At 41.0% G+C, this 14512-nt stretch overlaps 2 pseudogenes; both read left to right on the forward strand.

The window, feature by feature from the left end:
- The first annotated feature begins 973 nt into the window (after positions 1-973).
- Positions 974-2400, forward strand: LOC149109953 (uncharacterized; annotated as a pseudogene).
- Positions 2401-12015: 9615 nt separating this feature from the next.
- LOC149109954 (uncharacterized) overlaps positions 12016-14512 on the forward strand; it is a 14766-nt pseudogene continuing 12269 nt past the window's right edge.

Consider the following 14512-nt stretch of genomic DNA (forward strand, 5'->3'; position numbering starts at 1 on the left):
TAGAATCCCCGGAACTGGAAAATATTCCCCAAGTTTTGCCAAATCGAGCAAAATTGGCTCAAAATCACAATAAGCGTAAGGCGGTCTTGGCTACTCTTTTACTCTTAAAATGAAGTGGGTCAATATTTCGGACTAGAAGCTCGACACTGGGCGAATGCTCCTTTTACCTGTTTCCATTTCACTGAAAACTAAGGCCATCGGGAGTTACTTTAGAGTCCCCGAGACTGCAAAAAATATCCCCTAAGTTCCCGGAAATCCAGCCAAAGTTGCTCAAAATCACGATGCGCGTAAGGCGGTCTCGGCTACTCTTTCAGTCTTAAAATGAAGTCGGCTATATTTCGGCCTAGAAAGTTGACATTGAGCGTGCGCTCCTTTTACCTGTGTCCATTTCACTGAAAACTAAGGCCATTAGCAGTTAGTTTAGAGTCCCGGGACTGGAAAATATCCCCCAAGCTCCGGCAAATCGAGCTAAAGTGGCTCCAAATCACGATGCGCGTAACGCGGTCTTGGCTACTCTTTCCGTCTTAAATTAAGTGGGCCTATATTTCGGCCTATAAGCTCGACACCGAGCGTGCGCTCCTTTTAGCCCTGTCCATTTAACTGAAAACTAAGACCATCAGGGGTTAGTTTAGAGTCCCAGGGACTGGAAATTATCCCCCAAGTTCCGGCAAATCGAGCCATAGTGCGTTAAAATCACGATGCGCGTAAGGCGCTTTCGTCTACTCTTTCAGTCTTAAAATGAAGAGGAGCTATATTTCGGCCTAGAAGCTCGACAGTGAGCGTGCGCTTCTTTTAGCTGTGTCCATTTCACTGAAAACTAAGGCCATCAAGAGTTAGTTTAGAGTCCCCAGGACTGGAAAATATCCCCCAAGTTCCCAAAAGTCGAGCCAAAGTTTCTCAAAATCACGATGCCCGTAATGCGGTGTCGAATACTGTTTCAGTCTTAAAATGAAGTGGGGCTATATTTCGACCTATGCGACCTATCTTGTCAGCTACACAGACTTACAATTATGCGCTGGCGAAATGGTTAGATGACAAGCTTAAACCGCTTGCTATTAATCATTACACGATAACCGACACCTTCGAATTTGTGAACGAAGTCCATTCATTGACACTCAAAGACGGTGACGTTTTGGTCTCCTACGATGTTTCCTCATTGTTCACCAATGTACCCCTTGAAGAAACAATACACATCCTTGCTGACAAAGCATTTGCTAATGACTGGTTTAATCAAACGCACCACCTTAATCTCAGCAAACAGGACCTAATCCATCTCCTAGAAGGGGCAACAAAAGATCAACTTTTCCTGTTTAACGGTCAACTTTATGAACAGACCGACGGTGTCGCCATGGGCTCCCCGCTTGGACCCCTGCTCGCCAATGTCTTTATGAAGAGCATTGAGGAAACCCTCGATCGTGAAGGAAAGATGCCCAGCTACTACAGAAGGTATGTCGACGACACACTGACCATCGTGCCTAACCAAGCATCAGCCAACAACTTTCTGGAGACTCTGAACGATTGCCATTTCTCTATTAAGTTCACAATGGAGATAGAAAATGACCGCATGCTTCCTTTCCTTGGAACGCAATTGCTCAACAAATCCAACCACGTTGAGACACAGGTTTATGTGAAGCCCACAAACTCTGGTCTCTTGTTACACTACAAGAGTCATGTTGACGATCGTTACAAACGCGGCCTACTAAAAACTATGCTGGATCGTGCGTTTCGGCTTTCTTCTAACTGGACCTACTTCTCCGAAGAATGCGATCGTCTCAAGTTGTTGTTCTCCCGTCTTGAATACCCAGATGACTTAATTAATTCAACCATAACACGCTTCGTTGCCATCAAAGTTTCTGAACAACCTGTTCCTTCACCGACTGACAACAACAGTCCAGAGCCCGTTCGGATTGTCCTACCATTCAAAGACCAAGCTTCAGCTGATTTTCTTCGCACGCAACTGAAAGATCTTAGCACGAAAACAAACACCACCATCCAACCTGTTTTCATCAGCCACAAGATTGAGCGAGACCTGAAATCACGTGAAGTCAAGCCGCCAGTCGTTAACCAACAGTCCCTTGTGTACCATTTAAATGTGACCTGTGCGATGCAGGTTATGTTGGTTTTACGCGCCGGCACTTGCACCAACGCGTCGATGAGCACAAAACCCATCGTCATCAATTGGAAAACATTTTCGCGAGGAACATTCTTTGGCCCCTAAAGATCTTACTAATAACTTTTCGATTTTAAAAAAATGTACAACCAAGTTTGACTGTCTCATTTTTGAAATGTTTTTTATTCACGAACTGAGACCAAGTCTCAATGTACAATCTGACTCTATTCGTGCGAAAGTTTTTAAATAATCTTTTTTTTATTAATTAGCTTTACATGTTTTTTATTGTTTTAAGCACTACTTTTAAATTCTTTTACATACTTTTTACATATTTTTACTTCATTAATAATTTTCACACATTCTTACCTCTTTGTAGCTATATATATCTATGCAAATTTTACTTCTTACATCTTGCTTGATAATGACCGAAGAGCGGTCGAAACGTCGCAAACTTTTACCGTTTATTTTTATTGTCAAATATTTCTTCAACTTGCATTTGCTAACTTTATTATTGTCTTTTTTGTCCGACTAGTTGGGTGATACTAAAACAATTAGACCCGTAGCCCGCAAGGGCTACGGGTCTAATTGTTAAAGAGCAGTTAAGAGGCTAACAGAACCTGAATGGCAAGATTTGCTGCAGGTGAAAAGCTAACAAAGTCCCTTTTCCTGCAATTCGGCCGAAAAGGTGGGCTTACAAAAGCTTTATTTGCAATATTTTACCTAAATAACTTAAGGGTTAACTTGCAAACCAACTCAAACGATGCAAGGACTTCTTATGTCGAATTTTGGTCAAGGGTGAACTTTGGGCTAAGTTCAGTTCTCAAGGAGAAGGAGGTTATTTTGTGTGGGCTAGTGAAAACTCCGAAACATTTCACATTTGTGCATGTAGAGCGTACATGTAGCGTAAAGAACTCTGTGGCACGTAGACGAATGACGTAGGATTTTTTTGGGTTCGTATACTAACAGACTAAGAGATCGAACCAGTATCATGCTATGGAAGTCTTCACTTCGTCTTCCTGGAGGTCTGCGATGAACTGTTTCCTAACATTCCTAAAAGTACGATTAAAACTCTCATGAGAAATCTTGGTCTTACGCTGTCGAAGGCTCCTCAAGAAATTCAGGACAAGTTGAGAGCTGCCAGACCTTACTTGGCCTGTTACAAAGTCCTCTCACTGATTTCCGAGCGAGACGTTGTCATTCTTGAGGCCTACCAGGATTCACGCGCAGAAAGAAAAGAAAACCCTCAAAAACTGCATGGATTCCTAAGTAATAGTAGTGGTATCAATACTAACCACACACATGGAGGAGAACAAAATGATAGCTTCCAGTCTGGAGGGGACATTTTTTTAAGGAATAATGTACAACCCCCTATGCCTCCAAAAAACATGGGTTAAGTCCCAATTTCTTAGAAGAAAATCTTTTGAATGCTTCTCCGGGAAGTTTAGCCGTAGAAAGGCCATTGACTGGCTTTTCAGAATCGCAGGAACAAAAAGTCGATGAGCAGATTTCGTCGGACTCAGGGCCGAGCTCAGTGATTCCTCCGACGGCCATAGCAATTTGGAGTCCTCACCGGAGGAAGAAAGCGGTGGCGAACAAGATTATGGCATTGTTTAAGGAAAAAGATCTAGATATAGATTCTTACCCTAGCGTTGTTAAACGTTTAACTGACATGAAAGAATTCTTTCAATCAGACTTTAATTCTATGCGCAGACAGTCGAAAATATCCGATGTGACATGCGCGAAAACTTTGGAACGGTCAGTGATCTTTTTAGACCCGAGGACGTACATTGCAATATGCAATTTATAGAGGGTACCCTGTCAGAATATTAATTTTGACACCTTTTGGTTTCTTTGAAAAGCATTTTCTGCCACTGAGCAGAGAAATATTGAGTTGGAGTTTTTCAGGTGAATCCAGAAAGTTCAGACCGACAACGGGTGAGAAACGCAAAAATGTCCAAAAAGAGATCAGCAGCGTTTGCAAACTTTTCTGCAAACAAAGTGTTACCTGATTGACCAAATGTGAGGTCAAGATGGCTGGATATTGGCCAAGTTGTTTTTTTGCGTGTTTATGGACCGAGACGGAGTCGAGGTCCATAAACTCGCAAAAAAAAAAAAAAGAACGAGGTCAATACCCAGCCGTCTTGACCGAACAGGCTTTCGAGGGAATTTTTCTTCCGGGACACGGCGGGTAGTCCCGAGCGGGCGAGATAGCTCCATCTTGCCCGCTCGGGTAGCCAATCACAGTGCAGGATTTGATTCATCCCGCCCGCTCACGGAACTAGCCATATAATAAGATTTGATATACCCGCAGCCAATCCCTTCTCGGAGGCTTCCTCGTTGCAAGATGTTTCTGTACGAGAGCTGTCAGCTTTGCTCAAATGTTTTCAGCATGCGAGTACTAATTAAAGAAAATGCCCATTGTAGACAGGAAATTTATCCCGTTGATAAGGGCGAACACGAACCTTCCTGCATTCCGGAGGGAGTTTTCTTGTTTCGGTTGGAATTTGAAACGTTCGGTAATAAGTCTCTTGTTCAAATAGCAGATGAGCGGTGGGATTACCTACCTAACCTAATACCTCCACCTGGCTAGTCAGAGTATCTAGGAATGTGCAGGAGGTAATGAGCTCATTATGAAGAGCTTTAAATTGTCAACTCTTTTTTACATTTTTTAGAATATTTTCCAATGTATTATAAAGTAAGTTAGCATCTTTATATAAGTTAAAATACTTTACTACTGAGTCCTTTTAAACGTTTCGTAATTTTGCTATGAATAGATTTTCTGGTTTATAAAACCATTATATAGCTATTATTATATAGCTGTGTCTCACAAGGACTGGGAACTACCGACTTCACGAATTTGATTGGCTGAAATCGATATTGACCGCGCTCTAAATTTTCCCATCTAGACCGGCATCTGTAGAGCGGTTTCATTTTGCGTTGAAAAAGTAGCAAACTAAAATACAAAAATGGTCACCATTTTCTTTTAGTTTCTTCTCAATCATTTATGGAAGTGCCAAAAAGCCTGATGACAAAAAAAGAAGTAAAGAGGACGAGCAAATTTCGGCAGGTTTAAGTTAAGCTCATCGCCGTTCGCTAGCAAAATTTCAGGAAACCAGTTACATTAAACGAATTAAAGTTTTCTTCTTTGCCATATAATAAACATCTTATTAACCGAGCTAAGTCGGTCTGTATAGGAGAATCTTGACCTCCGTCGTGTGCACACACCTCACAGACCTCACTGCGTTCGATCTGTACTCACGACCTCGGTCGAGATTCTCCCATACATGTACAGACCTCCTGCTCGGTTAATAAGAGCTAATTATAGTTCGTATAGTGTGAACGTCCGGGTGAGGGTACTTCTGAAAAGCACTGTTGTTGGTGACTGACGTTTCGACAACCTGAGCGGAAGTCATCTTCAGAGTCAAGTGAATAGTGTTTGTCGGTCGATGATGTTATAAGTCTGGTCCGTTGAATGTTGTTGGTCAGTTTAGCCATGATGGTATTGGCTGAAAGACTCGTGTTAAGTTTGTCATCAGTCATTGGTCTGTTTCGATCCGTCTATTGTTCGTCAAATTAAGTCGGTCTGTTAGAAGTCCGTTTGTCGGTTTCGTTTCCCTCAGGAATAAGTCGTTCGTAAGGCGCTGGCAGTTGTTGACATCTGTTAACATCTGTTAAGAGGTGTTTGTTCTAGGTTAGTGTACCAGCTTTCCAGAGTCAGTCGTTGAAAATAGTTTGTACGGCAGGTTAAGCACTGAGCAGAGTCCCAGTCAATGTTGTGGTTTGTCAGTTGATGATGTACAACAATGTGGTTGTTGGCATCACCATTTCTCGTGGCTCCTTTGTGTTCAGTCTCGTGTTAAGGTTTCTGCCAGCCTCACCAATGTAGGAAGCCTGGCAGTCGGAGCATTTGATCTTGTAAACTGCTCCCTGTCTGTTGTTAGCTTCGTCCCTGTCTTTAACGTTGGTCCGTAAGTGTCGTAACGTAGTTGTAGGTTTGTGGGCTACACGGATGTTGTAGGGCTGTAGGATCCGTGAGATGGTCTCAGAAGTGTCCTTAATGTAAGGTATAGTCACTGTAGTAACAGGTGTTGGGTTCCTGTTCGTAGCGTCAGCTTCAGTAGGTCGGTAAGTGTTTCGTCTAATCAAGTCAGCGTTGTAGTTGTTTTTGTGAAAAGCACGTTCAAGGTATGTGTTTTCGTCGCGTAACCTGTCCCGTGTGTCACAAACAAGGTGCGCTCGTCTCGTCAGTCTTTATAGTCGTGGCTTTGTGTGAAGTAGGGTTGTAGGATGATTCGTCAAGTAATCTGTCGGTGTGCGTCGGTTTTCTGTACACTGTCGTTCGCAGTTCGTTATTGTCGCGGCTTACCAAACAGTCTAGATAAGGAAGTTTTCCATTTTCTTCGATCTCGTTTGTAAACTGGATTTCGGCGTTCTGTTCGTTTAGGTGGTCGTGAAAATCGTCAATTTCGTCTTTGTGAACGGCGGTAAAGGTGTCGTCAACGTAGCGTAACCAAAGCGGTATCGTTTGTCGGCAAGTTGCAAGGGCGCGTTCCTCCACGTGTTGCATCACAATTTCTGCGACAACAGAAACAGGCGACCCCATGGCTGTTCCATGTAACTGTTTGTACTGTTTACCGTTGTACTGAAAGTAAGTTGATGTAAGGCAAAGGTTCAGTAAGTCCATGATGTCTTCTGTCGGTAATGGTAGTTCAACAGTAGATTGCTGTATAGCGGTCTCGGTACACTGTAATGCCAAGTGAAGTGGAATACTGGTGAACGATGATTTCACACCAAAAGACACAAGTTTGTAGTCGTCAGATATCTGTACTGTCTTAATAGCGTCAATAAAGTTCTCCGTAGATTATAGTTTGCGTCTTGATTTGTCAGTAAGGGGTTGTAGTATGGTCGTCAAGTATTTAGACAGTTGATACGTAGGGGACCCACAGAATGACACTATAGGTCGCATCGCTATATCAGGTCTACATCGGTACGAACTACTGATACCCCTGGGTTCAAACCATTCACTATAGCTCAGTATTATAATCAAGTGCATTGATAGTTTGATAAGTGCCAATAACTGATGATGGAGATACTGGAACGATTTCTGTATCATCTAGATGAACTAAAACGAAGCAATATTTGATTTGTTTCGCGAACGGAGTTAACGGCGCGAAGTCTTTCTCGGGTTAATCGAATATAGCTCTCTCCGTTTATTATGAAACAGATTGCGAAACTCGGGGAAACCGCCAGTGTTTTCAAGGTCGTACGGAAATCGCTCTATAAATTGTTCTTGTTATCATCATAACTATACAACTTTGCCCTTCGACCCAGCCAATGATCAACATTTTGTTTTTCATCACCACCGTCTGGAGAATAATCAGAAAGGGTTTCATTATTGAGTCGGCTGAACTGTCTTTAAAATCAAAGGCTCCTGTGAGCAGCTCGTGGATGAATGTTTGCTTTTGCCTCCGTTTCAAAACGAGTCTTCGTGCTAAACCTTTCACATAAAAATGAGTTAATGAACCTGTAGGCGAAAGTCATATGAATGGTTTTGTACTTAGACTCGTTTTGACACAGAGGCAAAAGGCAACTCGGAAATGGCCTGTTGGATGAATGTAGAAAACGTAGTTGAATATAAAGAGAAGAGGAATTGATCATTGTAGAGTTGTTCTAAATATGAAATAAGCGCCCCGGGCGCTAATTCGAGGATTTACGGTGTGCAGTTTGAAGAGCCATTTTATGTACTTGTGACCAATGTCTTTTGTAAAGAATGAGTTTCGACAGCTCAAGTGGCAGCTAACACAAGTATTAAAAGCATCTTATTCCCTTCCTAAGTAGGAGTATTCCACATTTATCTGTAATTCTCAGATTAATTCCATGAAGTCTTAAGGGTGACTTGTGTTGTTAAAACCGGTTTCTATGAAGTCTTTTGCTATTATTTTTGGCAGCTGATAAACACGTATAGCATTAGTAATGGTGTTGTTACTATTAACATTTGCTTACTGTCACTTGCATATTATAGTATACTATAGTTGTTACCACAGTGTTCCTCTGGGTTATTTGCATATGCACAATAGTACAACTTGCTTCACCTGCAATACACAATAAAGATAATAGTGACATATTTTAAAAGGGTATAAAAATGAACGCAGAAACATTACACATGTAGATCTTTAATTTGCTGCCCTTTCCCCTGCCCCCGTACCCAACCCCAATAAAAATAGGGTACTTACCTAAATGTGGTGTCCAAGTGATATTTCTTGCTTTCCTGGAAAGGGTTTAAGAAAGAAAATGCTAGTTATAAATAGCATGCTTTCGTTCAAGAAACATTGGAGCTAAAATAATTCCTTTAACCTGAAAATTTATTCTTATATATAGCATCTCCAAATTCTTGTAGAGTTACATGTAATAATATATTTTGAAACTCTATGAGGACTAGGAATTTAGGAACATAAAAAGCACACTCAGGAAATTCAAACCATTCTTTGTTTTTGCCAATAAATGTTCTGACTGTTTTCTACATGTGATTCAAATAGTTGCTTGATACATTTAGACACTTATTTGGTATGTCAAGTTTCACCTTCAGCTAAATTAATTTTAATGATCTCGTATGATATACATAGTGAAACATATTCAGCTTTCATGGAAATTTATATCAATCGGCTGATGATCACCCACTGATTGTGCACATAATTTGTGGTACACGATCTATCTGTGTACGGCAGTCAGTAGTATACTGGTTAATCAACTGAGTGTATCCTTTGTCTGTTATAAGATATTTCATTAGAGCCTTTTGTTCAGGTAACCCGAAAACACTGACCCACGGTCCGCGGACCCCCACTACGGACCGGGTCCGCGGACTATCTATGGACCGGTCCACGGACTCCCCCTATGGACCCCCTCTACGGACCACCCCCCAAAATATAATAAAAATAATAAAAAATATTTCAGTTGCTGCTTGTCTGATAGATTACTCGTGACGGCGAAATTGCGAACGTTACATTGTGCAAATGGGGAGACCTGGATTCAGGCTCGAGTGCAATTTATATAATTACACATTGCCATTTCCTTTGCTGTGGCCATAGAGTATAAGAAAGACGCGTACGGGGTGCCTCCGGGAAGCCTCGAAATTTGTGTTCTTTCCCCTCTGCCATTTTGTTCAGCCCATCCTCCCGTGGGCTCGTGAACTTGTCCCAGGCGTCACAATTTACTCAGTGGAATAACAGACACGGTTAGTGTTTCATGGTTAGTGCGCTCGTCTCCGGATTGAGCGGTCCGGGTTCGAGTCCTGGCCGGGGACATTGTGTTGTGTTCTTGGGCAAGACACTTTACTCTCACAGTGCCTCTCTCCACTCAGGTGTATAAATGGGTACCGGCGAACTTAATGCTGGGGGTAACCCTGCGATGGACTAGCGTCCCATCCAGGGGGGAGTAGAAATACTCCTAGGCGCTTCATGCTACAGAAACCGGGATAAGCTCCGGCCTGATGGGCCACTTGGCTCAGACGCAGACTTTACCTAATAACAGACACAAACAAGAATAAACCGCCTAAAAATATATCTTCCATAGCCAGATTGAGCCACGAATGGGTCAGTGTTTTCGGGTTACCCTTTTTGTTCTGTATTTGCCTACATTAGATCAATATTGAAAACCCCAAGCAGTACAGTTGTAATTGTAGGTTCTATTAATACTGAGTTGTGAAGATGAGTAAGAGCATGAATTAACTGTGAAATTGTAACTTTAGGTTTCGAGCGATAGATACCAATGACATGAATATTTGGAATTGGTTGGGTTAAAACCATAACAGTAATTTCTAAATTATTAAAGTTACATCCGTATGGAATTTAATACAATTCAAAACATTGAAAGGTACACAGCAGTTCCATAGCAAGTTCTTATGTTAGACTGGCTTAAGTCTGTAAAGCGTAAATTCCTGAAGCTGATATGCATCATCTCTATCTGACAAGCAAAGTTTTGATTCGGCGTCGACAAAACCAGGATCGGACCGGACAGGATCACGGACCGGATCACGGACCGGATCACGGATCGGATCACGGATCGGATCACGGACCGGATCACGGATCGGATCACGGATCGGATCAAGGAAAAAAAATTCAAAATTCAAAATTCAAGATTCAAAATTCAAAATTTTGTTGAGCGAATTACACTAGAGTGACTACTGTGAGCAGAACGTTTTATTTAATTCAGCTGTGATATTCCTTTATTCTTTTATAATATCAAGCCAACTGGGAGCTGGTCACAGATGAATATTTTCAGGCTGTTAGGTTTTGATTGCAATGATCAATCATGTCATCATATCTTTCTCCGCAGTTCAGATAAATGATATTTCGTGTATTCCCTTGCATCAAAGGTAAACTGTCATGAAACGAGTCAGCATGGTAATAATAGGACGAACGTATGAATCGAAACGCAAAAACTAAAAACACTAAAAAAATTAAACACCTGATGATTTCAAACAATTTCCGGTCCGTTTCTGAGACAGGTCTATACTTTTACAAGATGTGAGTTTGGAATGCGATATTTCGTACTGGAATAAAATGAAACAAACCATTTGTATTTCAAGGAAATATAGCTGTTTTACAAAAAATTATAGGAATAACATCGATAGTGTGAACGATAACGCAACCCGAGAATAAACAACATTTTAGGAGTTACGTCACGACTGCCTACTAAGCTCATGGATGACGTAAATTACGTCATTCATGAGCAAAAAGGTTCCATCTCGGCTTTTAGTGTCATTTTTAATGCTTATCTTTTTTTGTGAACTTTTAAGCGCGCCACAGGCAATCTGCTATTGTTATTATTGTAGCAAATGCGTTTTAGATAGTGACAAGGACTTATCTGTTGATCAAAGGGGTAAAACGTTTACCATTAGAGACGAAGATTTCACTTATGGGTTGTCTAATAGATTCAGACTCGTGTTGGTGATTTTTCGAGTGTTACACTGTGTTACACTGTGCAAATGTAACAGACTTGGGTCTTTAACACCCCATCCCCCTCCCAAAAAAAGAAATGCCTAAAAGCTATTTTCAGCGTAGGGAGATGCCGATGGTAAGAAGGAAGTTCTTGCCTTCCATTCCTGGCTCAATCTGGTTATGGAAGATATATTTTTAGACTGTTTATTCTTAGTTGTATCTGTTATTCCGCTGAGCAAATTGGGAAGCCTGGAACGAGTTCACGAACCCACGGGAGAATGGGCTGAACAAAATGGCAGAGGGAAAGAACACAAATTTTAAGGCTTCCCCGTACGCGTCTTTCGTATACTTTACGGCCAAAACAAAGGAAACAATGTGTGAATCCAGGTCTGTTACATTTGCACAATGTAACTTTCCAAATTTCGCCGTCACGACCAATCTATTAGACAACCCGTAACTGAAATATTTATTTATTTATTTATTATTTTTATTATTTTTATTATATTTTGGGGGGTGTTCCGTAGAGGGGGTCCGTAGGGGGAGTCTGTGGACCGGTCCATAGGTAGTCCGAGGGCCCTGTCCGTAGTGAGGGTCCGCGGACCGGGGGTCAGTGTTTTCGGGTTACCTTGATAAATCCGTCCTGATTTGATGGACATCGTTTAGCTTGCCGAAAGTCGTTTTCTTAGGATTTGCATTAGTCCACTAGTTGAGTGATACTAATCAGTGATAGTTATAATGGTAATAATCGGTCGGTGCTACATGACTGCAAGCAGGTACTTTAAAATTGGTTGCTGTGAAGTTTGTTTCGTCCCTAAGACGCGAAAGTACAAGTTGTTTAGCTTTATGGTTAATTAAGACTTGTTAGAAATAGTTCACGCCGGGCTCGCGTGCGCTGTGAATGTGAAAGGAAACTTTGGTGCTCGCTGTTGTTTAAAACTGTGCAAATAAAAGTGCAAAGCAATTTTCAAAATGGCGGCTGAACATGCTATTTTCAATGCTACTAAAGCCCTGCGTCCTCTACGTAATGAAGTCGATAATTTCTTTTTGTTTGAAGAAGTGAAAGCAGCCCTCGCTTCAATTATTGAAAAACGCCGTGTGAGCCAAAACTCTTTGAAACGACGGAGCTAAAATGTCACGAATTCCAGCATCAGCACTCCTCGAAGGAGAAGTCCAGATTTGGCTAAAGATGCTCCACAGGCGCCTCAGTCCAAGAATTAAGGCCCGCAGTGCTTGGACCGTGGAGTTCAAACGGGCGATGTCTTCGGAAAGTTTATCTTTAATTTTACAGGGTGTGAAAAAGGCCTGTTCCGCTCATAGTGTTTCGTACAAATAGTCCAGCTGTTAAGGGACAAAATTGTTCGTTTTTTGATAAAAGCATCAAACTTGGCAGGGTAGTTAACCTCCATAAGACAAATATTTCCTTATATGGAGCCATGCCAAATTTGCTTCCAGAACCATGGAATGCGCATGTCAAAAATATAGTATACAAGGCCCTTACATGGGAACGAGGCTGATGCCAAATACCGCTTATTTTGGCCTTCTGGGACTACTATGCATAGTATCTTGCTTTTTTTTAATACAGCAAATTAACTAATGCTTTTGAGTCTTAAATTATGTCACGTGACGTGATAGTCACGTGACCATTATTTTCAATTACCAGCAATAGGCACTGATGAAATCATTACCATTTTTGACGTGCCAATTTTATCATTTGCAATGTAGATTCTATTGTCTAGAGTAGGAAATTCAAACCTTAAATGTATGTTTGGGATGTACCAAAAACTTAATATCACAACTATGCATCAAATCGAGGCCGAGATACAGAGACAATTTATATAGGTTTCATTGACATGATTTTCTTGAGTTACTTGCTTAGTGTGATTGAGACACCTTCTATTTCGCGTTTGAGACTTTCAAATATGCTGGAATAGATCAGGTATGTTACAATAAACACTTGCTGAACTTTTTGGTCTGAAGGAAACGTTTTGAAAAACAGCTTTCATTGGCTATAACGTTCCTATGCCTGCCTTTAAAAACACTAGCTGGATAAAGGTTCTTTTAGTTGCAATTTCCACCACAATTGCACAAACCGGTACAGTCAAGATTAGTCTTCAAGCATATATTAATAACTTACAACAATATTCTACTTGTAAACCTGATTTCCATGAATGCCGTGTGTTTAAAAATTACGATAGAGAAAGCGTTTAAATTGACTTAATGAACCAAACTCTCTAATGTTACAGGGTAAGCTGTTGCAAAGGGTTACACCGCTGTAAAACTATTTTTCATATAGTTAGTTCCCGGAAAGGGAACAACAAGTTTGTTAACCGAGTCCCTCAGAGCATAATTTGATTCATTTCGCGTTACAAATTTAGAAGTGAGATATTCGGAAACCAGACCGTTTAAAGACTTGAAAACCATTAATTAGGGCTTTCTGAATTTGATGTTGAAATTGCAAGTCTTTCCAGCTGAGTCTGTAAAACAAGGAATCGACATCAGCGTCACAGCGCGATGAAGTTATTACTCGTGCAGCGCAGTTTTGTTGTTTTCGTACCTTGTTAGATAATGTTTTGCCACAATTACCCCAGATTAGGTTGCAGTAATCAAAGTGAGGTTGAACTAGAGGCACAAATGGCTTAACTCGCTTTAGGGCTCCAATTGAAGTTCTAAGCGATCTTTTTGCACATTTTATCAGTGTGGGAATGCCATGTTAGATTTTCATTGATATATACTCCAAGTGATTTCACAGAGGAAACTTGTTCAATCGGAACATTATCAATTCCGTTTTTGTAGCGTTCAAGGGAAGTTTGTTAGACACAAGCCATTTGCTTAGCTTTTCAAGGTCGTGATATAGACTAGACTGAATCAGACGCAAACCAGAACCAGCATAAGTGATGTGGGTGTCATCATCATGCATTCTAGGTACGCTAAACGATAGACAGTTACGCAAATCGTTAATATAAATTAGAAATAAAAGAGGACCAAGGATGGTTCCCTGTGGCACACCACATTTAAGAGTAGATAAGTCAGAGAGAAAGCCATTAACGGAGCACCGTTGTGTGCGATTAGTCAAATATGATTTAAACCAATCAAGAGTTTTCCCATGAGTTCTACACCGAAATTAGTTATATCCCGTTTAGTTAAGCCAGACTTTCGTGCGGAAATTTTTTTCTGAGAATTTTACCACTGTAACCTGATGAGTTAGTTATGTCAGAAATGTAAAAAAAGTGGGGGTTCACCGAGAACATGCCCGAAAGAACACCCTAAATCTGAAAAAACCGGGCTTCGTTAGCGAATAAGGCCACAGTGTCTGTAAGCCCAAAAATATTGCAAGTAGATCTTTGAAATGAAATGTTCTCTGCCAAATATTGTTTCAGTGGACCTATTAGGTGAATTTAGTAAACTGGTGAGGTTCCTTAAAGAACAAGTTCGCATGTAGCGACCATAGTTTCACGCGCCTTGCAGC

This window comes from Orbicella faveolata, unplaced genomic scaffold, assembly GCF_042242905.1.
Source record: "Orbicella faveolata isolate gen_17 unplaced genomic scaffold, um_ofav_v1 contig_24, whole genome shotgun sequence".
Taxonomy (NCBI): domain Eukaryota; kingdom Metazoa; phylum Cnidaria; class Anthozoa; order Scleractinia; family Merulinidae; genus Orbicella; species Orbicella faveolata.